General features: G+C 35.5%; 1 pseudogene; it reads right to left on the bottom strand.

The window, feature by feature from the left end:
- Positions 1-1,769: 1,769 nt before the first annotated feature.
- Positions 1,770-23,562, bottom strand: LOC137398770 (ATP-binding cassette sub-family F member 1-like; annotated as a pseudogene).
- Positions 23,563-24,561: the final 999 nt, after the last annotated feature.

Below are 24,561 nucleotides of genomic sequence, written 5' to 3'. Positions count from 1 at the left end.
GTTTGTCATCTAGAAATAAAATATAATTAGTAATAAATGTGCTTATAAACTGTTAATATAATCACTGCTATTATATCAAATCACTGGAATTGAGAGGCAACAAGTATGATAACTACTTACCATGATATACCAGGTATTGGTTCCTAGACACTTCTAGAGGTGCCTCCTTTAGTAGTTGTTCCACCCCAGATTCATTGTTATGCAACTAAAGTGAGCAAACAACAAAACATGTCAATCCCGCATACAAGAGTCACAGTACTGCTGGGGTATAGCCAAAAGCAAGCATTATGTTCCAATACCGGTGATAACCATTGAATTGGCACTAACCTGTCTCCCGTCAAAATCTTTTCTGATCCTACAGCATGTTCTTGACAGCATACATTCTGGGCTCCAGTAGACATCAAAGCACAATGTCTACAGTGGCACCATCTTCTTACATCTTGATATTCCTTAATCACCAAAGATCAATAAATGATGGTTAGTAATTTTATTGATTAGAGGTTGAACAGCCATGGGTGGCCAACAACCAGGTATGTTGTTAGTAGTCATTTCTGTTTTTGTTTCATTTTGTTGTAGAAGTCAATTGAATTAAATCAATCATTGGGGTTGTTGACTCACTGTACTCTGGGTTTGTTCAAAATAGAGAAGCCAACTGTAAATAACTTAATTTGCCTATAAGCTAGTATCATACACAAAGTGATTAATTTCACTGTCCAATACATCTGTATTCTATTTATCATACAATTTATTCAAATATTTAATAATATAATATAAATATTTCAACTTTAATATTTATATCTAATTACTAATTAGTTATTAATCAAGTTCACTACAAAAGTTCAACAAACAATGCCATCATGTAAAACAATGTGATAATAATTACTACGTTTAAAATGAACAAAAGGATGAAAAAAGCAAACTCTAACAATCACCCAAAATCTATTAACTCAGAACATGTGTTTGTATTGGTCGGGCGTTAGCACGATCCCCGGGCATTGTTGATTATCTAAAATGCTAGTTTATTATTAGCTCTCTCTAGGTTTAAGAGCACTGATGGTCACAAAAAAGCGCAGTCTCAATGGCAACGAAAGGGATGAATGATAATGATGACGTCAAAATTTGAGAACCTGAACCAAGTGTTTTTTTTGCAGGACATATTTTTGACACCCTGTTTTTCATAGTTCTATTATTCTTTGTGTATTGAAAACAGGCTCATTCGAAGGCCAAGACATGGATGTATTGAAATATATAATAACAAAATTATGTAATTTATGTGCTTTAAAAGTAGTTTGCAGCAGACCTTGTCCACTGTAGACCACCGGTTCTGTTGATGATTGAACAGAGCACAAAGTAGCAGTTTTTATTTATAACATTTCTAACTGCGCAGTTACTAAACAGACATAGTGCTGTAGCAGAGAAACATGCTATTTGCTATAATTGATTTTTGTTACACACAAATTTTTATCAAATGTTCCAAGCTTGCAAAAGATGGAAACGGCAAATGTGGATGATGTAAGAGAAATCACCGTGCAAGCTATTCCATTTTAAACATTTTCCATATTTCAGGCATTCCTATTTGAAAGGTTGCTGCCAAATGAGACATGAAACTGCTATGACCCTCTGGTGTAGAATTCTTTATCTTTTTTAACTAAGCACTGATGTTAATCTGCATGTCCAAACTCAAATTCGCGTCATCATGACGATAGAAACATTGATTGTTAAGCTGGGTAAACAGGCTAACCAGGCTAACCCATTTCATTACATTCCAATCAGGACAGCATGACAGGACTGCTAGTAGTGCTACTAGCCACACTGACAGCAGTGAGAGGATTAAACACCTTATTCCTGTTACTCCTGTGAGTGGAACCAGGTTGAAGGCTGCAAAACAAAGGTCAAACTCAACAAAAAATACTTGATGGATGACTGTGCAGCGTGCTATAAGAGTATGAAGCCATACAAAGAGGGCTTGGCAGCGGCTAGCGGTGAGTTTGGTAGTTAAAACTGCTCTAAATTCGATTTACAATTTGTGAAAAATTTCAGTTTTAAATTGAAAGCCTGGTTAAAGACATAAACTTGGGAGTTATCCACACAATACAACAATTCAGTTGCATATCAAATTTGAAAAATTTGAGAGTACATGAAACTCGCTTGACTTGCGGACTTTTGCCGGTTTCATCTTGTGGATGACACAACCTTGCAAATTAACCGCTTCATGGAAACCGTGATAGAAGGTAGTTAACAAAGTGACAACTTTTGATAGGATTGAGGAGGTGCCTGAAGGGAGAGGACTTGTCTAAGGGAGTCTGAAACCACGGCAGCTTTCATATTCAAATTTACATAAACTGATCATGACAGCTGCATTCTGCATTCCATAAAAACAAAAAGTATCTACTTTTACCACATATTAAAAAGGTTTCTATAATATGTATGACAGAAATTCCACGATCTCGATCAGATTATTTTTATACAATGTATTTGTTGTTTAAAGGATTCCATTTTTTTATGTCAAATAAGAAAGTATCTCATGTTTGAGTAACCAATTCCTGGAAGATCGGATATAATGATGGCTTAGCCTACCGCAAGTAGAGGCTGCGCATGTTTATAAAAGTATTGTTGTACAAATATTGCCTCTGTGATCTTGACTGGAAATGTCTGAGTCTAGTGTCAAGGAAACCTCAATGACTGGAGACATGCCCATGGCAGAGAGTAAATTGAGGTTTGATGACATTCCTGTCGCTGTCAGTGGCCTTTTTGGGAGTTGAACCCTAACCTGTGTTTGGAGGCCAGGTGTTTTAAACCATCAGGCTGCCTCTGGAACAATACTTTAGTTAAACCATCAGGATGTTTACACTAGAGTTGCCCTAATTCTAAGCATCTCTCCACATATAATTAGTTTAGTAAAACTCTATTGTCACCTAAAGCCTGGTTCCCATATCGGTTGCGATACTCTGGCGGTAACTTGCACAGGAAACCTTTGCAAAGTTAGGCTCGACGGCATATGTTCACATATAAGCTGCATCGCTAAACATAATCGTGTAACTAAATAAAATGTTCACTCGCCATGCCGTTTCTATAACGGTGACCTTCACCCGTACAGTGCATTTCGGGAATGTTTTTCCTGCGGCCTTTGGCGAAATTTGAACAGCGCTATACTATTGCATAGGTTCCCAATGGACCACTAAGAGCCTGCGGTGCTGTCGCCCGTGCTTACAACGTATATGGGAACCAGGCTATAGTTGGAGAGACAATCTTAGGTGAAACCAATTGAATCTCAAACTGTTGTTTGAGAGACCTCTGATCTGTGTATCTTGTGTTTACATCTTGCGTATCCCTCACAACTTTAAGAACACTCCGGATGTTGCAGCCTTGATTATAGTTCATAAAGATACGTAAAAGCCGAGCCAGTTAGGGTCCGTGTATATGCGCATGTGTGGTGATGCAATAATACATCTTAGAAATATTTTATTGTTTTTTTAAGTACAACAGTCAACACATGCCTTATGACAAAGGCGTAGGGTGTCTGCTGCAACATTGGATTGGCGCATAAACCATTGATAGAGTAATTAAAATGCCTGTCGAACATCACAAAGATTTGGCAAGTGGAGGACAACTCCAATTATATGGACATGCTACCCCATTCCACAATAAAGAGTGTTTGAAACAGTCAACCCTGTATGATAAACATAGAAAACTGAATGTAGCCTTATAGAATCGCCAGGACAGATCAGCAGCAGGACTCTGCTGCCAGTGACAGCAAGTCTAGTAAAGTAGTTCCAGTTATAGAAGGTTTAAGTCTAAAGAGAGCATCTCACGAGGTCTACTGTAGAATGGAACCGTAAATCCCCCAAAATCTATCTCATCAGTGGTAGTACTTTCAACCGTCTTCCTAACGGAGATAAAAACCCCAGGCAAACAGAGGAAAGACAACTTACAGCATCCTTTGAAGATTTCCCACTCGCCTTCATTTCTCTCAGTCTTTTCTCCTGCTTTTCATAATCCTTTATCTGTTCCTTCCGCTTCTGTTTGAACATCTTTTTGAATGACGCTACACAACCAAATATATCCTAATAATAATGCTAAATGACCAAATATGTCCTAATAATAATGCTAAACAACCACCCATATCCTAATAATAATGTTAAACAACCAAATATATCATAATAATTATGCTAAACAACCACATATATCCTAATAATAATGCTGCACAACCAAATATATTCTAATAATAATGCTACACAACCACATATATATCCTAACAATAATGCTAAACAACCAAATATATCCTAATAATAGTGCTAAACAACCAAATATATCATAATAATAATACTACACAACCACATATATCCTAATAATAATGTTAAACAGCCACATATATCCAAATAAAAGTGCTACACAACCACATATGTATCCTAATAATAATGCTACACAACCACATATATCCTAATAATAATGCTAAACAACCACATATATCCTAATAATAGTGCTAAACAACCGAATATATGCTAATAATAATGCTACACAACCACATATATATCCTAATAATAATGCTACACAACCACATTAATCCTAATAATAATGCTGAACAACCAAAAATAACCTAATAATAATGCTAAACAAACAAATATATCCTGAAAAATAGTGCTAAACAACCAAATATATCCTAATAATAATACTACACAACCACATATATCCTAATAATAATGTTAAACAGCCACATATATCCTATTAATAAGTGCTACACAACCAAATATATCCTAATAATAATGCTACACAACCACATATATCCTAATAATAATGCTAAACAACCACATCTAACCCAATAATAATGCTACACAACCACATATATCCTAATAATAATGCTACACAACCACATTAATCCAAATAATAATGCTAAACAACCAAAAATAACCTAATAATAATGCTAAACAAACAAATATATCCTGAAAAATAGTGCTAAACAACCAAATATATCCTAATAATAATACTACACAACCACATATATCCTAATAATAATGTTGAACAGCCACATATATCCTATTAATAAGTGCTACACAACCAAATATATCCTAATAATAATGCTAAACAACGACATTTAACCCAATAATAATGCTACACAACCACATATATCCTAATAATAGTGCTACACAACCGCACATGTCCTAATAATAATGCTAAACAACCACATATATCCTAATAATAAAGCTTAACCAACAAATACATCATAATAATAATGCTAAACAACCAAATATATCCTAATAATAATGCTACACAACCACATATATCGTGAAGCAAACCAAATACATCCAGACATACACATACATCCATGAAGCGAACTAAACCAATCATGCAGCATAAATTAAGCGAATTCTACCAACCATAAGAACTGTTTAACAAAAATTACCCCTGAGAAACATGAATATAGCTTAAGTTCCTAATATAATGCAGGTACCCACCATAGTTTCCCTTGTAGAAAAACAGCTTTTGCATGTCAAGGTAAGTAATGTCAGTGCACACGTTGTCAAGGAAAGACTGGTCGTGGGAAACGATCAGGAGGATCTTTTTCCAATTCTGCAGGTAATTGTCTAGCCATATGACAGCATTCAGATCGAGGTGATTGGTCGGTTCATCGAGCAGCAAGAGGGTTGGCTCAAGGAACAAGGCTCTGAGAAAAGTGTACATTTTGTTCTATACAACATTTTGATGCAGATTTCAAAGTACAGTCAAACATGAATAACTCGAACTTTGCGGGACCGAGCAAAAGTGTTCGAATTATCAGAGCGTTCAAGTTATCAGAGCAGTGTCACAAGTCCATGTATTTACTTATTTATTAGTAAACACATGTACATATACAAACTATAATATGAATCAAAATCACAATATGGCTTGTTTCAAATTAAATGCTTCTAGTGTAAAGTTTAAAACGTTTTTATCAAAAAGTATAGAGATTTTTTCAATCACTTGAGATTGGTTTGTTGTTTGAGGTGATGTTATTGGCAGGACGTTTTTTAGATTGACATTGGCAAAACTTGATCGTTGTTGAAATGCTCAAAAGAAAAGACATCTTTTTTCTTTTGAGCGTTTTACCCACGATCAATTTTGCCGATTTTTTTTGAAGTTTATGCAAGGATTACCTCACTTTACCTGGGATTCGTTAAGAGCAACACTCCGAGGCAGTTCAATTAGAAGTTTTACGAGGTTTTATGGTACATTGTATATCACTCACACTTTTTGAATGGATACTTATTGAATGTACACACGTATTCTGTGTTTAGGTCAAACGGTGAATAGTTTTTTTTAGCTAAGACAACGTTTACGTTTAATTACAACAATTTTTAAGATTTTTTAAACATTCAACATTCCGACGTTCATTCAACACGGAATTAATGTCGGAAAACTATTCATCGCTTGACCTAAACACAGAATACATGTACGTTCAATAAGTATCCATTCAAAAAGCGTGCGTAATAGAGTGATATACAATGTACCGTAAAACCTCGTAAAACTCCTAATTGAACTGCCTCAGAGTGTTGCTCTTAACGAATACTACTTTCCTTACTTCCGAAGGGCGATCGCTAGGCGGATGTTTGGTATAAATCAAAATTCACCAAACCTTTAGCAAAGTCGTTGACAAAAATATTTTGCCGATGGTAGTAATAAAGATGCTTATGAATTACGAAAAGTTGAGGTTTACCTCTATGGCTTGGAATAAAGTGATTTTCTAAAGCGATAACCACCGTTTCGGTAGTTGTTGGGCAAAAACCAGTTCGAGTTAACAGTGTTGAGTTCGAGTTATCTATAGCAATTTATCATTACGTGGGAACGGACCAAAGAAACCGTTCAAGTTAACCATGTGTTGGAGCTATCCGTGGGCGAGTTATCCATGTTTGACTGTATTTTATTATGAATCCTGCATGTAACAATTGTTGGTGATGCAGTCTATGGCAATTATTTTGTCTTTTTCTACAAACAAATCAGTCTTAGTTGCTTAATGACTGTGTATTACATAATTATGTGTGTTTTTCCAAACCATCATCAAAGAGGGGATACTTTAGTGAGTTCTGCATTTTATCATGGTGGCAGTTCCGCAATCACTGATCAAAGAAGTTCGGAAATTACGCTAAAATGCTGTAATGATTGTTATTCTTCGATCAGCTGATTTAACAATCTTCCACCTAATATCCATTCTCTTAGCAGAAAAAGGCATTTTAAACGCAAGTTGTCAAACTATTTATTCGATTTTAGCGGCTAACTGTTGCCCTTTTTTTCTTTTATTATTGTTGTATAGCACAATTTGAAAAACATTTCTATTTGAAATGAAATGATTGCCAATAAATTAGCACATATATATAAATATTACTGTACTGGCCATAATTTCAATAAATAGTAAAAAACTATTTATATATAACATGACTATGTAACATTTGTAAAACAATTTTTTTAGTAAAAAGCTATTTGTAAAAGCCGTGTCCATCTATTTGTCCAAAACTACACGTCGAGGTTAGAAAAAAGATTGCTTTAAAGAGGATTCGAACTCACAGCTCATAAGTTCATGGATTGTCACTCCTCCACCTGTGCCAATTGATTGCTTTCCACATTATGGAATAATCGTGCAATTAGTTATTACACCTTACAATTTCTCACATCCTCCCGACATTGCCATGGTATTAGATATTATAAAAGTATAAATAAACAAATAGTCATCTTACAATATAATAACGAGGTGATAACCTTCCCAAGCATGCACCACAATAGGCCAATATTCTGACTTCTATAGTCCTAGAGGACAGACCTGGCAAGAGAAACTCTCATCGTCCAGCCACCAGAGAAGTGTTTGGTTGGTCTCTCCTGTATCTCCTTGGTGAAACCGAGACCGGCTGAGATACGCCTGGCCTTGGGTTCCGCTGAATCTACTCCGATAGCTTTTATTTCCTCGTATACCTAACAAATACAATCAGATGTAGTTGTGGTCTCTACTTTAATTCACAATATTTTAACACAATCATATAACACCTTGTAGTACACACAAGGAGAAATAGTTTGTCAACCTCAATCTTTTTAATGAACTCGAGATAAAACCGAAAGATAGAACATTTATTTACATATATATTTATAAGAATATACTTATAAATATATTTATATCTTTAAATATAAATATATAAAAAAAATTGTTTCCTCACCCCGGTTAACCCGTATGGGTGATAAATTCTGCTCTAATTCAGGTCTCCTACCAGAGAACTGAGAGTTTGAGCACTCGCCTCAAGATCTTAGCTGTTCCCGATAGCACACTTTTCTGCAACTCACCCGAGTTGATTGTTGTTGGTATTTGGGCAAGCCACATTTTATGTGCCGGTGTTATAGCGCCCAGTGCCCCAATGACTACTGGGATTACAGTTGTTCTTACATTCCAGCATTTTTCAATCTCTTCTCCAAGAGGGAGATATTTCTCTACCTTTTCTTTTTCTTTGCTGGCTATATTGTAGTCATTGGGTACTGCTATATCTATTATAGTAGCCCTCTTGTTCTCCTTGTCTACCACCACGGACATGCTTGTCAGTTCGGATGTAGAAGTCTTAAAGTGTAGAAGTATAAATACATATAAATTTATACATAAATATGTTTAAATATATATTTATATGCAAAGAAATATTTAAATACAAATATATCTTTATATATAAATATATTTAAAAATATATATATTTATATATATCTTTATATATAAACAAGCTGTGCCACCCAACATTTGCCATTATAACTTTCAAAGTACATACCATGAGAGAAGTGTGTCGTGTAGTTGAAATAAATTAAGAGAGAAATAAAAACAACTGTAAAGGTTTTAAAACTTTGTCAAACAACTGTACCTTTCAAGCTAGTAGCCTGGCATATTGCCAATGGAAACTCCACTAAGCTAGTTAATAAGGTTAGGCTTCCAATGACAGTAAGAATTCCATGAATTTTCATGAAAGTCCATGAATTTGAGGCTTTATTGTTGTCAAGCTCAGCTGTTCTAATAATAGCCATAGCCGGACTTCCAACAGACATACAGACTTTGAGAAATATATATATATAGATTATAGTAGTTTTTATCAAAAATTATCAGTGTTGTTCTATCATTTGCGACTTTTTTGACGTTTGAAGAAATTTGACTACCACAATGTTTCAAGATTAAAATCAAGTAAACTTGATCATGGTTAAAATGATAAGGAGAAAAATATGTGCCGAAATAACGGCACTATTCGCTCAGCTGACCGGTCTCTCTCTTTATTGATATCAGCTATTGTGTTAAAGTTGGCACTATTCTGTTAGTCTCTTAAGCCTGGTTTTCATATGACAGCGCAAGGCGCGCAACAAAGCGCACGACGTCGTGCGTAGGCCAGTTGTGATATGGAACTGTCAACACACGACGGTCGCGCGACGTGCGTACGCTGATCGCAAGTATCCAACAGAATGGATCCTTGCGATGGGTGCGTGCGATTATGTATCCCACAATACACCGCTCGACCTTGTCAACCTATCCCACAATTCAAGCGAAGGGCTTTGTTCCGAAAAAATCGGTCTCCCGTACGAAAGAGTAAGCCTGATTTTTATTTGACCACGTAATTTCGCAGCGGAGGTCTGTTTTTCCGAAGAAATATGTCTCTCCTACGAAAAAGTAAGGAAAATATCCACCCTGTCCAATGCAAGCATGGATCATACGCGCGATATGGAAACACTGCCTCGCGGCCCAAGAAATGCATTGCGCACGATCACTGGGCCACGCGCGATCATTGCGCTGTCATATGGAAACCAGGCTTTAGCAACCATAGATGCCATAATCACACTTTCTTGAATCTCAGTGTTTTAATTGTGATCAGGTTATGAAGAATTTAATCTTGAAACATCCTGAGAGTCAGATCACCTTCAACATCATAAACCATCACAAATAATAGAATATACTGATATTCTCTGATAAGAACTACTAGAATTTAGTGTAAGTTTATCTTTAACCGTAATGAAACAAGCCCAAGTTTTAAAGAGAAAGCAACTCCACATTGAACAGGAGATAAAATACACGCTGTCGAGAGGTAGGAGATTCCCTGATGAGCTCAGATAAGCAGCAAAATGCCATAAAGCTAATAAAGTTAACGATGGTACATGGTCACAGTAATTTAGTTATCTTCTATGAAAACAAGAGCTGTCAATCTATGCAATCAGATCTATTAGTAAGCAAAGATGTATCTATACATATTTTATGCCTATGATTTTACACACAGATATTGGAATGCCTCCAAAAGTGTCTATATCATTCATTTTACCAATTTCAGGGACAGTTGAGGGATACTCCTCACCTCCTTAAGACGTGTGCCCGCATCAGCCTGCCCATTTTCAAAGTCAGCAGACAACTTCTTCTCTAGCTCTAGCAGCGAGTATAGCGGGTGTATCCTCTGCTTTTACCTCTACGAACAATATAGGTACAGTGTGAGACAAAAATGTTGTGACGCGCAACCATCAAATAAATTAAGAAACAAAATAAAACAACTATAAACGTGTTTAAATGTAAATGTGAAATAACTAGATTTAGGAAACATGTTTAGCAGCATACCAAAATATACTACAGACAGCAGCTAAGTTACATGCTAATTCTACACTATGGTTACACAACCAACTTACTGAAAGTTGTTATCATTTCTTCCACAACCACTAAAGGAAATCTCAAAACATTGCATCTCTGCTCCATCAACTAAGAAAGATGCCTTTGCATAAGACTGTCACTAGTGGCAGTTGACTACCAATGATTCTGTTGCTGTAGGAAGGCATGCTCTCTCACAATGACTCTCTCACTCTCACAGCGGTCCTAATAATGCACGGGATAAAATCGCCTAGTATGTTTGCGCCTTAAATATGCCTGATATGATTGCTCTGTTATGAAACAAGCAAACACTCCTAAACAAACAGGAAAAACTGGATTCAGCATTCTTACACAAGCTTTTAGAAACATGAAATTTTAAATTTATTTTTAGTGAATTAGTTTTTTAGTTTGTGAGTGACTGAATGTCATCACAGTATAGAGAGCTGCCTTGTGCTAGTAGGTCTAGTCATCTAGAACTCCTGACCTACAACAACAGGTTATGATTCAATTCCCAGAAAGGTCATGGATGGTGTCAGAATGACACCCAACCTTAATCTGCTCTCTGTAACCGGGCATGTCTCCAATAATTCCTCTGCCACCGAACTAAGACATGTCCAGCCAAGATCACAGAGCCGTAGTTTGTGCCTTTTGAGCCGTAGTTTTGCCTTTTAAATCAAAATACAAAAAACTTTATAAAAAAGTGACACAATTATGACCTTGCGATAAAGACCAGTTTATTCTTTACTGCTTCCAATTTGCTGTTCTGAAGGAAAACAATTAACATAATCTCACCTTGTTCACAGAGCAAAATATCAATGTTAGGTGGAATATTCGGTTTACGCTGGGTCATGTGGTTGAGTAGAGTTGTCTTCCCATGCCCAGTGGGCTAAACGAGACCATACCTCCTTTGGTTGGCTATGGTGAGAGATGCATTCACAAACAAGTCTTTTCCACGTGATCTTATTGAAAAGTTCTCTACCTGCAACATTACATGTTTGTCATAGAATTACATGAGGAACACGCAGCCACCACTTTCACTTGACACATCTGAAAGCCATCGCCAATCCAATATATCATTGGCGAATCATTTAGCAGACATTAACAACGGTCTAAAAGGCTTTTACGATCACTCGCCAGCTATTGACCACCACTTGGCAGTTAATGTCAATTACTGTCGCCAGGCAATAATTGACAACAACTTGAAATCCTCAACAAAATCGTCACATCACTGCATCACTGCAGCACTGTTGTCACTGCATCTCAAGAACTTGTCAACTTTCAACAAAACACAAAAAATTCTGATTTGCCTTTTCTTAATTATAATTGTGTTGAAAGAACAGAGTGAACAATTATTCATGTTATAAAAGTAATAAAACCCAATAGTTTACCAAAATATAATTAATATATATTAATTATATTATTATTAATTATATTAATCGATATAAAGAAACTTGTTTGGTTTGAGCGCTGATAAATTTATAATAATTGTGTCACAGTTGCCTAATAAAGTACTAGTGATAAAAGAATTAGCAAAACTGAACTCTGATTGGCTACTGCTGTGTCGCCACCTTTCTTTGCCTGCCAATTTTTTTGTTTTTCATACCAATTATCGTAAAAACTTTCATTTTTATCTCGAACCATACATGCTACTCCACTGGCAGTGGAGTGTGCCGTGAAGGATCATCAGGTGTAATAAATATGCACACAATTATTCTAACTTGTTGCAAGTTGATGGAGCAGTGCAGTTAGTAGTGTGCCTGCCTGCAGAGTCAAATATTCGAGTTAAATTTCAGTTGTGTCGCTTTTTACCCTAAAGCCTGGTTCCCATATCGAAAGTGAGACCCCGGCAGTAATTTTGTGCAGCGAGACACTCACGGTGCTAGGCTCAGCGGCTTCTGCTCACATAAAGCTGCATCACAAACAATTGCATAAAAATGTTCGTTCGACAAGCCATTTCGAAAATGCTGACCTTAACCTTTACAGTGCATTTCGTGAAGGTTTTGCCTGCGACTCTTAGCGAAAGTTGAACAGCGTGCAGGTTCACATTTCACATTAATAATAAAGACTTGGCAACTAAATATTTAGACACTACTCCTACCCAGAGGCAACCAATTTATCTTCATACCGCTGCGTATATATGCATGCTCAACAACCATGCTAACATTTGGTCAATTTTGTGGATAAATATAAACTAATTTTTAATGAATTTGTAGTAATGCACAAATACTGCCAAGTTACACCAAAACCAGGCTAAGGAGGCAAATATCAATTGATATTTAATAAGAGACTACAACTCTGGTGGTCTCGTGAGCTGTGAGAGATTGTCATGTGTAATAACTATGTGCACAAGTATTCTTTAATGCCACAAGGGAGTTGATTGGTGCGAGTGGCAGCGTGCTCGGCTGTTAATCCGAATGTCTCAATGCGAATCTTGTGCAATGGAATTTTTTTAAACATCTAACCATGCCTTCGGATACGGGTCTCATTATAGCAAAGATTCACGAGTAGAACATCCTTAAATTTCCATTTATGCACATAATCACATAATTCATCAAATAAATATTTAACAAACTATGAATTATTAACAAATAACATGTTTACTATAAGAGGTTCGAGAATGACGATCACCACTGTGGTTAAATGTGACTGAGGAGCAATGGAGTCTAACCTTAATGTCAAGGGCATTGTCAAGGAGATTACATGACTTGCTCGACTTATCGGCCTGTGAGAGGGTAAACCGGTCCTCAGCCTTCAGAGCATCCAACTGCTCCTCAAATAGCTTCCGTTTCTTCATTTTCTTTAGCTCTTTTCAGATGAGCTAAGCTGTTGGCTCCGCCTCCTCCTCCTTCTTCTGTAACAGAAGGAATCAAAGCTACCATATAGCAGCCTGAAAAGTGCCAAGTAAGCCCATCTTTATAGATAAGTCAAACCTCTACGAACTTTCAAACATACGACGGAGAATTTCAGCAAACACTTATAACAAAACTCAAATTTCTAACTTTGAAGGTTTAAAATCTCTAGAAAAAATGGTTTTTGAAAATTAAAAATCAAAAACAAAAACCAATAAAGAGCAAGTTAAGTTAGTTTAAACATTCCCTAATAAAAGTGAGACTATTAATAATAGGGGTGCGATTTTAGCTTGCTGCTGTCCAATTCATCGACAGCGAGCTACTGGTTGATTGCAAGACATGATCTAGTCAATCACAGAGCCGTTCGTTTGTTCTATATCCGTTGAACCCATCAACATTAAATCCTGTAATTACTTCCTTTAAAAATCTTTGAGACCATCTGACGTGATAAAACTGACGCATGTGTGATTGGCTGAAATAGGCAAGCATGACAACCTCAGTCCAATTTTATTAATTTTCAACGCAATCTATTTGCGACTAAGATTGACTTTTGAGTGATGAAGACGACAAAGCTTCTCCCAGTTGGCTACTTATAAATATTGACAATTATAATCTCACTAGTAACATAAAGATGAAAGCCATGAGGATAAAGTGATAAACTGATCATGACAGCTGCATTCTAGTTTATACCGAAGAACAACAAAACAAAAAGTATATATTTTTACTACATATTAAAAACGTTTCTATTATATGTATGACACAATTTCCACGATCTCGATCAGTTGAATTTTATACAATGTATTTGTTTAAATGATTCCATTGCTTCATGTCATGTAAGAAAGTATGCATGTTTGGGAAAGCAACCCCTCAAAGATCAGATATGACGTCTGCTTAGCCTACTGCAAGCAGAGGCTGTGCATGTTTATAAAAGTATTATTGTACAAACAATGTCTCTGTGATCTTGGCTGGACATGTCTGAGTCTAGTGTCAAGGGAACCTCAATGACTGGAGACATGCCTATGGTAGAGAGTAATATAAGGTTTGATGACATTCCTGTCACTGTCAGTGGCCTTTTTAGGAGTTGAACCCTAACCTGTGTTTGGAGGCCAGGAGTTTTAAACCATCAGGCTGCCTCTGAAACAATACTATAGCAAAAAGGGGTTGAACAGATTTAATTTACAAAATCAGTATTTAAAATGTGTCGTAAGCAGTTTCTTTTTATGCTAGTGGTTTCCGTTTATCTGTTACAGTGGAAAGCATCTTTCCATATAAGCTTAGTTATTTTGTAAAACTCTATTGTCACCTAAAGCCTGGTTCCCATATCCACATATCAGTTGCAATACTCCGGCTGTAACTTGCGCAACAAAACGTTTGCAAAGTTAGGCTCGACGGCATCTGTTCACATATAAGCTGCATCGCTAAACATAACTGTGTAATCAAAAAAATGTTCACTCGCCATGCCATTTCTATAACGGTGACCTTCACCCGTACAGTGCATTTCGGGAAGGTTTTGCCTGCGGCCTTTGGCGAAATTTGAACAGCGCTAAGCTATTTCAATGCCGCCGGCAACTACCGTCGATACTCGGCGCGTAGGTTCCCAATTCACCGCTAATAGCCTGCGGTGCTGTCCACGGTGCTTAGCGACGTATATGGGAACCAGGCTTCAGTTGGAGAGACAATCTTAGGTGAAACCAATTGAACCCCAAACTGTTGTTTGAGAGACACTGATCTGGGTATCTTGTGTTTACATCTTGCGTATCCTTCACAACTTTAAGAACACTCCGGAAGTTCCAGCCTTGATTGAAAATCACAAAGATACGTAAAAGTCGAGCCAGTTAGGGTCCCTGTATATGCGCATGTGTGATGATATCTTAAAAATATTTTATTGTTTTTAAAGTACAACAGTACAACGTATGCCTTATGAAAAAGGCGTAGGGTGTATGCTGCAACTTTGGATTCATGCATAAGCCACTGATAGAGTAATTAAAATGCCTGTCACACATCATTAAAATATGGCAGTTGGAGGACAACTCCAAATTTATGGATGTGCTACCCCATTCCACAATAAAGAGTTGTTGAAACTGTCAATCCTGTATGATAAACATAGCAACCTGAATGTAGCCTTATAGAATCGCCAGGACAGATCAGCAGCAGGACTCCGCTGCCAGTGACAGCAAGTCTATAAAAGTAGTTCCAGTTATAGCAAATTGAACAGTCTAAAGAGAGCATCTCACGAGGTCTACTGTGGAATGGAACCGAATTCCCTAAGATCTGTTTCATCAGTGGCAGCACTTTCAACCATCTTCCTAACGAAGATAAAATCCTCTGGCAAACAGAGGAAAGACAACTTACAGCATCCTTTGAAGATTTCCCACTCGCCTTCAATTCTCTCAGTCTTTTCTCCTGCTTTTCATAATCCTTTATCTGCTCCTTCCTCTTCTGTTTGAACATCTTCTTGAATGACGCTACACAACCACACATATCCTAATAATAATGCTACGCAACCAAATATATCCTAATAATAATGCTACACAACCACATATATCCTAATAATAATGCAGAGCAACCGAATATATCCTAATAATAATGCTAAACAACTAAATACATCCTAATAATAAAGCGAAGCAACCACGTAAATCCTAATAATAATGCTAAACAACCAAATGTATCCTAATACTAATGCTAAACAACCAAATATATCCTAATAATAAAGCTAAACAACCAAACATATCCAAATAATTATGCTACACAGCCAAATATATCCTAATAATAATGCTAAACAACCAAATACATCATAATAATAATGCTAAACGACGAAATATATCCTAATAATAACAATGCTAAACAACCAAATATATCCTAATAATAATGCTAAACAACCAAATATATCCTAATAGTAATGCTAAACAACCACATACATCCTAATAATAATGCTAAACAACCACATATATCCTAATAATAATAATGTTAAACAACCAAATATATCCTAATAATAATGCTAAACAACCAAATATATCCTAATAATAATGCTAAACAACCAAATGTATCCTAATACTAATGCTAAACAACCAAATATATCCAAATAATAATGCTAAACAACCAAATATATCCTAATAACAATGCTAAACAACCAAATGCATCATAATAATAATGCTAAACAACCAAACATCTCCTAATAGTAATGCTAAACAACCACATATATCCTAATAATAATGCTAAACAACCAAATATATCCTAATAACAATGCTAAACAACCAAATATATCCTAATAATAATGCTAAACAACTAAATACATCCTGATAACAAAGCGAAACAACCACATATATCCTAATAATAATGCTAAACAACCAAACATATCGTAATAAGAATGCTAAACAACCAAACATATCGTAATAAGAATGCTAAACAACCAAATGTATCCTAATACTAATGCTAAACAACCAAATATATCCTAATAATAATGCTAAACAACCAAATATATCCTAATAGTAATGCTAAACAACCACATTACATCCTAATAATAATGCTAAACAACCACATATATCCTAATAATAATAATGTTAAACAACCAAATATATCCTAATAATAATGCTAAACAACCAAATATATCCTAATAATAATGCTAAACAACCAAATTTATCCTAATACTAATGTTAAACAACCAAATATATCCTAATAACAATGCTAAACAACCAAATATATCCTAATAACAATGCTAAACAACCAAATATATCCTAATAATAATGCTAAACAACTAAATACATCCTAATAACAAAGCGAAACAACCACATATATCCTAATAATAATGCTAAACAACCAAATATATCCAAATAATAATGCTAAACAACCAAATATATCCTAATAATAATGCTACACAACCAAATATATACTAATAATAATGCTAAACAACCAAACATATCGTAATAAGAATGCTAAACAACCAAATGTATCCAAATAATAATGCTACACAACCAAATATATCCTAATAATAATGCTAAACAACCAAATATATCCTAATAATAATGCTAAACAACCACATATACCCTAATAATAATGCTAAACAACCAAATATATCCTAATAATAATGCTAAACAACCAAATATATCGTAATGAGAATGCTAAACAACCAAATGTATCCTAATAATAATGCTACACAACCAAATATATCCTAATAATAATGCTAAACAACCAAATATATCCTAATAATAATGCTAAACAACCACATATATCCTAATATCAATGGTAAACAACCACATACATCCTAATAATAATCCTAAACAATCGCATATATCCTAATAATACTGCCAAACAACCAAATATATTCTAATAATAATGCTAAACGACCACATATATCCTAATAATAATGCTACACAACCAAATATATCCTAATAATAATGCTACACAACCAAATATATACTAATAATGATGCTAAACAACCACATATATCGTGAAGCGATCGCAATACATCCATACACATACATCGATGAAGAGAACTACACCAATCACGCGGCATCAATGAAACGCACTCCCCGAATCACGCGGCATTAATTAAGTAAATTCCACCAACCATAACAACTGTTCAACTAAAATTACCCCTGAGAAACCTAAATATAACCTAGGTTCCTAATATAATGCAGGTACTCACCATAGTTGCCCTTGTAGAAAAAGAGCTTTTGAATGTCAAGGTGAATAATGTCAGTGCAGACATTGTCGAGGAAAGACTGGTCGTAGGAGACAATCAGAAAGGTCTTTTTCCAATTCTGAAGGTAATTGTCTAGCCATATGACAGCATTCAGATGGAGGTGATTGGTCTGTTCATCGAGCAGCAAGAAGGTCGGCTGAAGGAACAAGGCTCTGAAAAATGTGTAAATTTTATTCTATACAACATTTTAATGCGGATTTCAAAGTGTTTTATTTTGAATCTTGCATGTAACACTTGTTGGTGATGCAATCTATGGCAAGTATTTTGTCTCTTATAAAAACAAATCAGTTTTAGTAGCTTAATGACTGTGTATTACATAATTATGTGTGCTTTTCAAAACCATCATCAAATATTGGATATCTTAGTGAGTTCTACATCTTATCATGGTGGCAGTTCCGCAAGAAGCAATCAAAGAAGTTCGGAAATTACGCTGAATTGCTGTCATGTTTGTCATTCTATGATCAGCTGCTTCAGCTTTATTGTTGTATGGCATAATTACGCTAAAATGCTGTAATGATTGTTATTCTTCGATCAGCTGCTTGAACAATCTTCCACCTAATATCCGTTCTCTTAGCAGAAAACAAGTAAAAAAGATCGCTTTAAAGAGGATTCGAACTCACACCTTTTAAGTTCATAGATTGTCACTCCTCCACCTGTGCCAATTGATTGCTTTCCACACTATGGAATAATTGTGCAATTAGTTATTACACCTTACAATTTCTCACAGCCTCCCGTATTGCCAAGGTATTAGTAATTATAAAAGTATAAATGAACAAATAAATAGTCATCTTACGATATAATTACGAGGTGATAACCCTCCTATGCATGCACCACAATAGACCAATATTCTGACTTCTATAGTCCTAGAGGACAGACCTTGCAAGAAAAACTCTCATCCTCCCGAAGTGTTTGGTCGGTCTCTCCTGCATCTCCTTGGTGAAACCGAGACCGGCTAAGATACGCCTAGCCTTAGGTTCCGCTGAATGTACTCTGATAGCTTTCATTTCCTCAGATACCTAACAAATACAATTAGATGTAGTTGCGGTCTCTACTTTAATTCACAACATTTTAACACAATCATATACCACCTTATAGTACACACAAGGAGAAATAGTTTGTCAACCTCAATTTTTAATGGACTCGAGATAAAACCGAAAGATAGAACATTTATTTACATATATATTTATAAATATATACTTATAAATATAATTATATATTTAAATATAAAGTTAAATATATAAATACATATATATTTATACACAAATATGTTTATATATATTTATATACAAACAAATATTTAAATACAAATATATCTTTATATATAAATATAATTGTACATTTAAAAAAAACTTAAATATATCTTTACATATATATATATATATATATAGATATAAATTGTGGTACTAGTTTTCATCAAAAATTATCAGTGTTGTTCTATTAACTGCGATTTTTTTTGACATTTGAAGAAATTTGACTACCACGATGCTTCAAGGTTAAACTCAAGTAAAGATCGTGGTTAAAATGTCAAGGAGAAAAATACATGCTGAAATGACATCACTAGTCGCTCAGTTGACCGTCTTTCTCTTTATTAATATCAGCTATTGTGTTAAAGTTGGCTCTATTCTGTCTCTTAGCAACTATAGATGCCATTATCACACTTGCTTCAATCTGAGTGTTTTAATTGTGATCAGGTTATGAAGATTTTAATCTTAAAACATCCTGGGAGTCAGATCACCTCAAACATCATAAACAATCACAAATAATAGAAGATACTGATATTCTCTGATAAGAACTACTATAATTTAGTGTAAGTTTATCTTTAACCATAATGAAACAAGCCCAAGTTTTAAAGAGTAAACAACTCCACATTGAACAAGAGATAAAATACACGCTGTCGGGAGGTAGGGATTCCCAGATGAGATCAGATAAGCAGCAAAATGCCATAAAGCTAATCAAGTTAACGATGGTACATGGTCACAGTAGTTTAGTTATCTTCTGTGAAAACAAGAGCTGTCAATCTATGCAATCAGGTCTATTAGTAAGCAAAGATGTATCTATACATATTTTATGCCTATGATTTCACACATAGATATTAAAATGCCTCCAAAAGTGCCTATATCATTCATTCTCCCAGCCTCAGGAACAGTTGAGGGATATTATCACCTCCTTAAGACGAGTGCCCGTGTCAGCCTTCCTATTTTCCAAGTCAGCAGACAACTTCTTCTCTAGCTCTAGCTACTCCAGACACTTCTTGTCAGCATTTAGGACAGCGAGTATAGCGGGTGTATCGTCTGCCTTTACCTCTACAAACAGTATAGGTACTGTGTGAGACAAAATTGTTGTGACGCGCAACCATCAAATAAATTAGGAAACAAAATAAAACAACTATAAAAGTGTTTAAATGTAAATGTGAAATAATTAGTAAGTAATAGCTTAATTAAGTCTGCTTTGCTGGGATTACAATAAAAATGATTTGGTAATAATAAAATTAATACAAACTGAAAAAAAAAATCCTGAATATGTTGAATTAATAATGATAATTCGTGCATATAAGTGTGTGTATAAACAATGTTAGTGTTCCAGCAGAATCTATCTATCAAAACTTTGAATATGCCAATACTGGTACTTCTCGATGCTGGTAAAATGTAAAAATGAGATATCGGACTGTCTTTGTCTGACCGAACGGAGAGAGAATGTAGAGGCTATTCCTACTCGAGATAATACCTTTGCTGATTTAGTAATTGAACCTTACAAGAAGCGGAAATAGAAGTTCACGAAAACGCATTGTGTTTCATAGAGATGAAAGTGTTTCAATTAAGACGATATTCAGCGTGTGAAATCGGAACAAGGGGGTATAAAGTATATAGTAAAACATTTTAATAGCCATAGCTGGACATACAGAAAGACATACAGACTTAAATTGCTCTCTGCAACTGGGATGTCTCCAGGGATTTCCTTGCCATTGGACTCAGACCAACCAAGATCACAGAGCCGTAGTTTGTGCAACAATCTTTTTAAATCCAAACACATTGAAACTTTATAAAAAGTGACACAATTATGAGCTTGTGATGAAGCCCAGTTTATTTTTCCGATTTGCTGTTCTGAAGGAAAACAGTTAACAAAAACTCACCTTGTTCACCGAGCAAGATATCGATGTTAGGTGGAGTATTCAGTTTACGCTGGGTCATGTGGTTGAGTAGAGTTGTCTTCCCATGCCCATTGGGGCCAACGAGACCATACCTCCTTTGGTTGGCTATGGTGAGAGACGTATTCACAAACAAGTTTTTTCCACGTGATCTTATTGAAAAGTTCTCTACCTGCAACATTCCCTGTCTGTCATAGAATCATGTGAGGAACATGCAGCCACCACTTTCACTTGACACATCTGACAGCCATCGCCAATCCAATACATCATTGGCGAATCATTTAGCAGACATCAACAACGGTCTAAAAAGCCTTCAACTATCACTTGCCAGCTATTGACAACCACCTGACAGCCAATGTCAATCACAGTCGCCAGGCAATAATCGACAACCACTTGAAATCCCCAACAAAATCGTCACATTTTCATCAAACGTAGTTGAAAGTTCACTGAAAGGGTTGTCACTGCATCCCAAAAACTTGTCAACTATTAACAAGAACACAGAAAATCCTGATAGGCTTTTTCTTAATTATAATTGTGATGAAAGAACAGATTGAACAATTATTCATGTTATAAAAGTAATAAAACTCAATAGTTAGCCAAAATAGTATTAATATATATTAATATATATTATATTAATTAATTATATTATTCCTAATTATATTAATCAAAATGAGGAAACTTGTTTGGTTTGAGCGCTGATAAATTTATAGTATATGTATCACAGTTGCCTAATAAAGCACTAGTGATATAAGAATTAGCGAAACTGAACTCTGATTGGCTACTGCCGTGTCGCCACCTTTCTACAAACTCGAACTGAGCACATGCTTTAATAGAAGGCTTGCAGACGGGCCTACAGTGGTGATCATAACTATGGGACTGCCTAATTTTATTTTTCATTTTTCATGTCAATTATCGCAAAAACTTTCTTTATTATCTCAAAACATACATACTTCTCCACTGGCAGTCGAGTATGCCGTGAAAGATCATCAGGTGTAATAAATATGCACACATTTATTCTAACTTGTTGCAAGATGATAGAGCAGTGCAGTTAGTAGTGTGCCTGCCTACAGAGTCAAATATTCGAGTTCAATTTCAGTTGTGACGCTTTTTACCCTAAAGCCTGGTTCCCATATCGAGAGCGAGACCTTGACAGTAATCTCGTGCAGCCAGACACTTGCAGTGCTAGGCTCAGTGGCTTCTGCTCACATAAAGATGCATCGCAAACAATTGCATAAAAATTTTTCTTAGCCATACCATTTCAAAAATGCTGACCTTAACCTTTGCAGTGCATTTTATGAAGGTTTTGCCTGCGATAGCCTGGCAGCGATGTTGCAGGTGCTTGGGGCGTACACAGGAACCAGGCTTTACCTCTTAGCTATGCTTTAGACAGAAGGATGGATACGGTTTGTACTATAGTAAAGATTTGAACAGCAAGTTTTGCAGCCATTCTGTATGTCACTGAATATTCTCAAAAAACGTAATCTATTCATCGGGCACACATTTTATCCTTTCCTTTGATTAACAATAAATACTTGGCAACTAAGACACTGCTCCTACCCAGAGGCCACCAATTTACCCTGATATAGCTGTGTATTTATGCATGCTCAACAACAATGCTAAAATTTAGTCAATTTTGTGTATAAATATAAACTTATTTTTAATGAATTTGCTGTAATGCACAGATACTGCCAAGTTACACCAAAACCAGGCTAAGGAGGCAAATATCAGTCGATATTTAATAAGACTACAACTCTGGTGGTCTCGGGAGCTGTGAGAGATTGTCATGTGTAATATCTATGTGCACAAGTATTCTTAAATGCTGCAAGAGTGTTGATTGGTGCGAGTGGCAGCGTCCTCAGCTGTTAATCCGAATGTCCTACTGTGAATCTTGGGCGATATAATTTTTTTTCAACATCTAACCATGTCTTCGAACAAACATACTTGGGTCTTATTATAACAAATATTCATATGTAAAACATCCTTAAATTTCCATTTATGCACATAATCACATAATTCATCAAATGAATATTTAACAAACTATAAATTAATAAGAAATAACATGTTTACTATAAGAGGTTCCAGAATGAAGGTCACCACTGTGGTTAAATATGACTGAGGAGCAATGGAGTCTAACCTTAATGTCAAGGGCGTTGTCAAGGAGATTACATGACTTGCTCGACTTATCGGCCTGTGAGAGGGTAAACTGGTCCTCAGCCTTCAGAGCATCCAACTGCTCCTCAAATAGCTTCAGTTTCTTCATTTTCTTTAGCTCTTTTCAGATGAGCTAAGCTGTTGGCTCCGCCTCCTCCTCCTTCTGTAACAGAAGGAATCAAAGCTACCATATAGCAGCCTGAACAGTGCCAACTAAGCCTATCTTTATAGTTAAGTCAAACCTCTACAAACTTTCAAACATACGACGGAGAATTTCAGCAAACACTTATAACAAAACTCAAATTTCTAACTTTGAGGGTTTAAAATCTCTAGAAAAAATTGTTTTTGAAAGTTAAAAATTAAAGACAAAAACTAATAAAGAGCAAGCTAAGTCAGTTTAGACATTCCCTAATAAAAGTGAGACTATTAGTTATTAGTAATAATTATTTTATTTAGTATAATAGGGGTGCGATCTTAGCTCGCTGCTGTCCAATTCATCGACAGGCAGTGAAGAAGAATTTGAGAAACAAAATGAAGCTGAAATGTCAAACTGGAAGCAGCAGTCAGATCACAACTGGTAGCTGATGTCAAGAGCCGGTCAATACCAAATAACTTTTTCCAATTCATTTATTATTGTTCCTGTAAAATATTATGAATGTTTCTGTGTATGTCCCATGTTTTGACTATTTCTCACCTTGACTAGTCAAGGTGGCCTCATTGTTATGACATTGTTATGACGGTTTACTGTTCTAGGACCAACAGACTTGATGGTAAAAGTTGATTAGTAAAAGGAGTTCCCTTCTAGTGCAGATTTTAAAATGATTTGCATAAATGTGCACACTGTAGAAGTCAAAATAAACAGCCAAACCCTTCAGCAGTTTGTTCAAGTAGAATTTGCTTTTTCATTGAACTGAAATTTTAAATCAAATATATTAATAACAAATGATAAAGAGCTCAAATAACTTAGTATTTTGTAAAACATTTAAATAAATTTTATAGCGCATTTGTGATAACAAAACCCTGATTTAAATTAAAATAATCACGATAACTTTAAACTAATGTTGAAAAGAAAAAATTAAAATGCTTGCTCATAGTGTGGAATCTAAAA

This window comes from Watersipora subatra, chromosome 6 (genome assembly GCF_963576615.1).
Source record: "Watersipora subatra chromosome 6, tzWatSuba1.1, whole genome shotgun sequence".
Classification (NCBI taxonomy): Eukaryota; Metazoa; Bryozoa; class Gymnolaemata; order Cheilostomatida; family Watersiporidae; genus Watersipora; species Watersipora subatra.
This window is presented reverse-complemented; position numbering and strand designations above follow the sequence as displayed.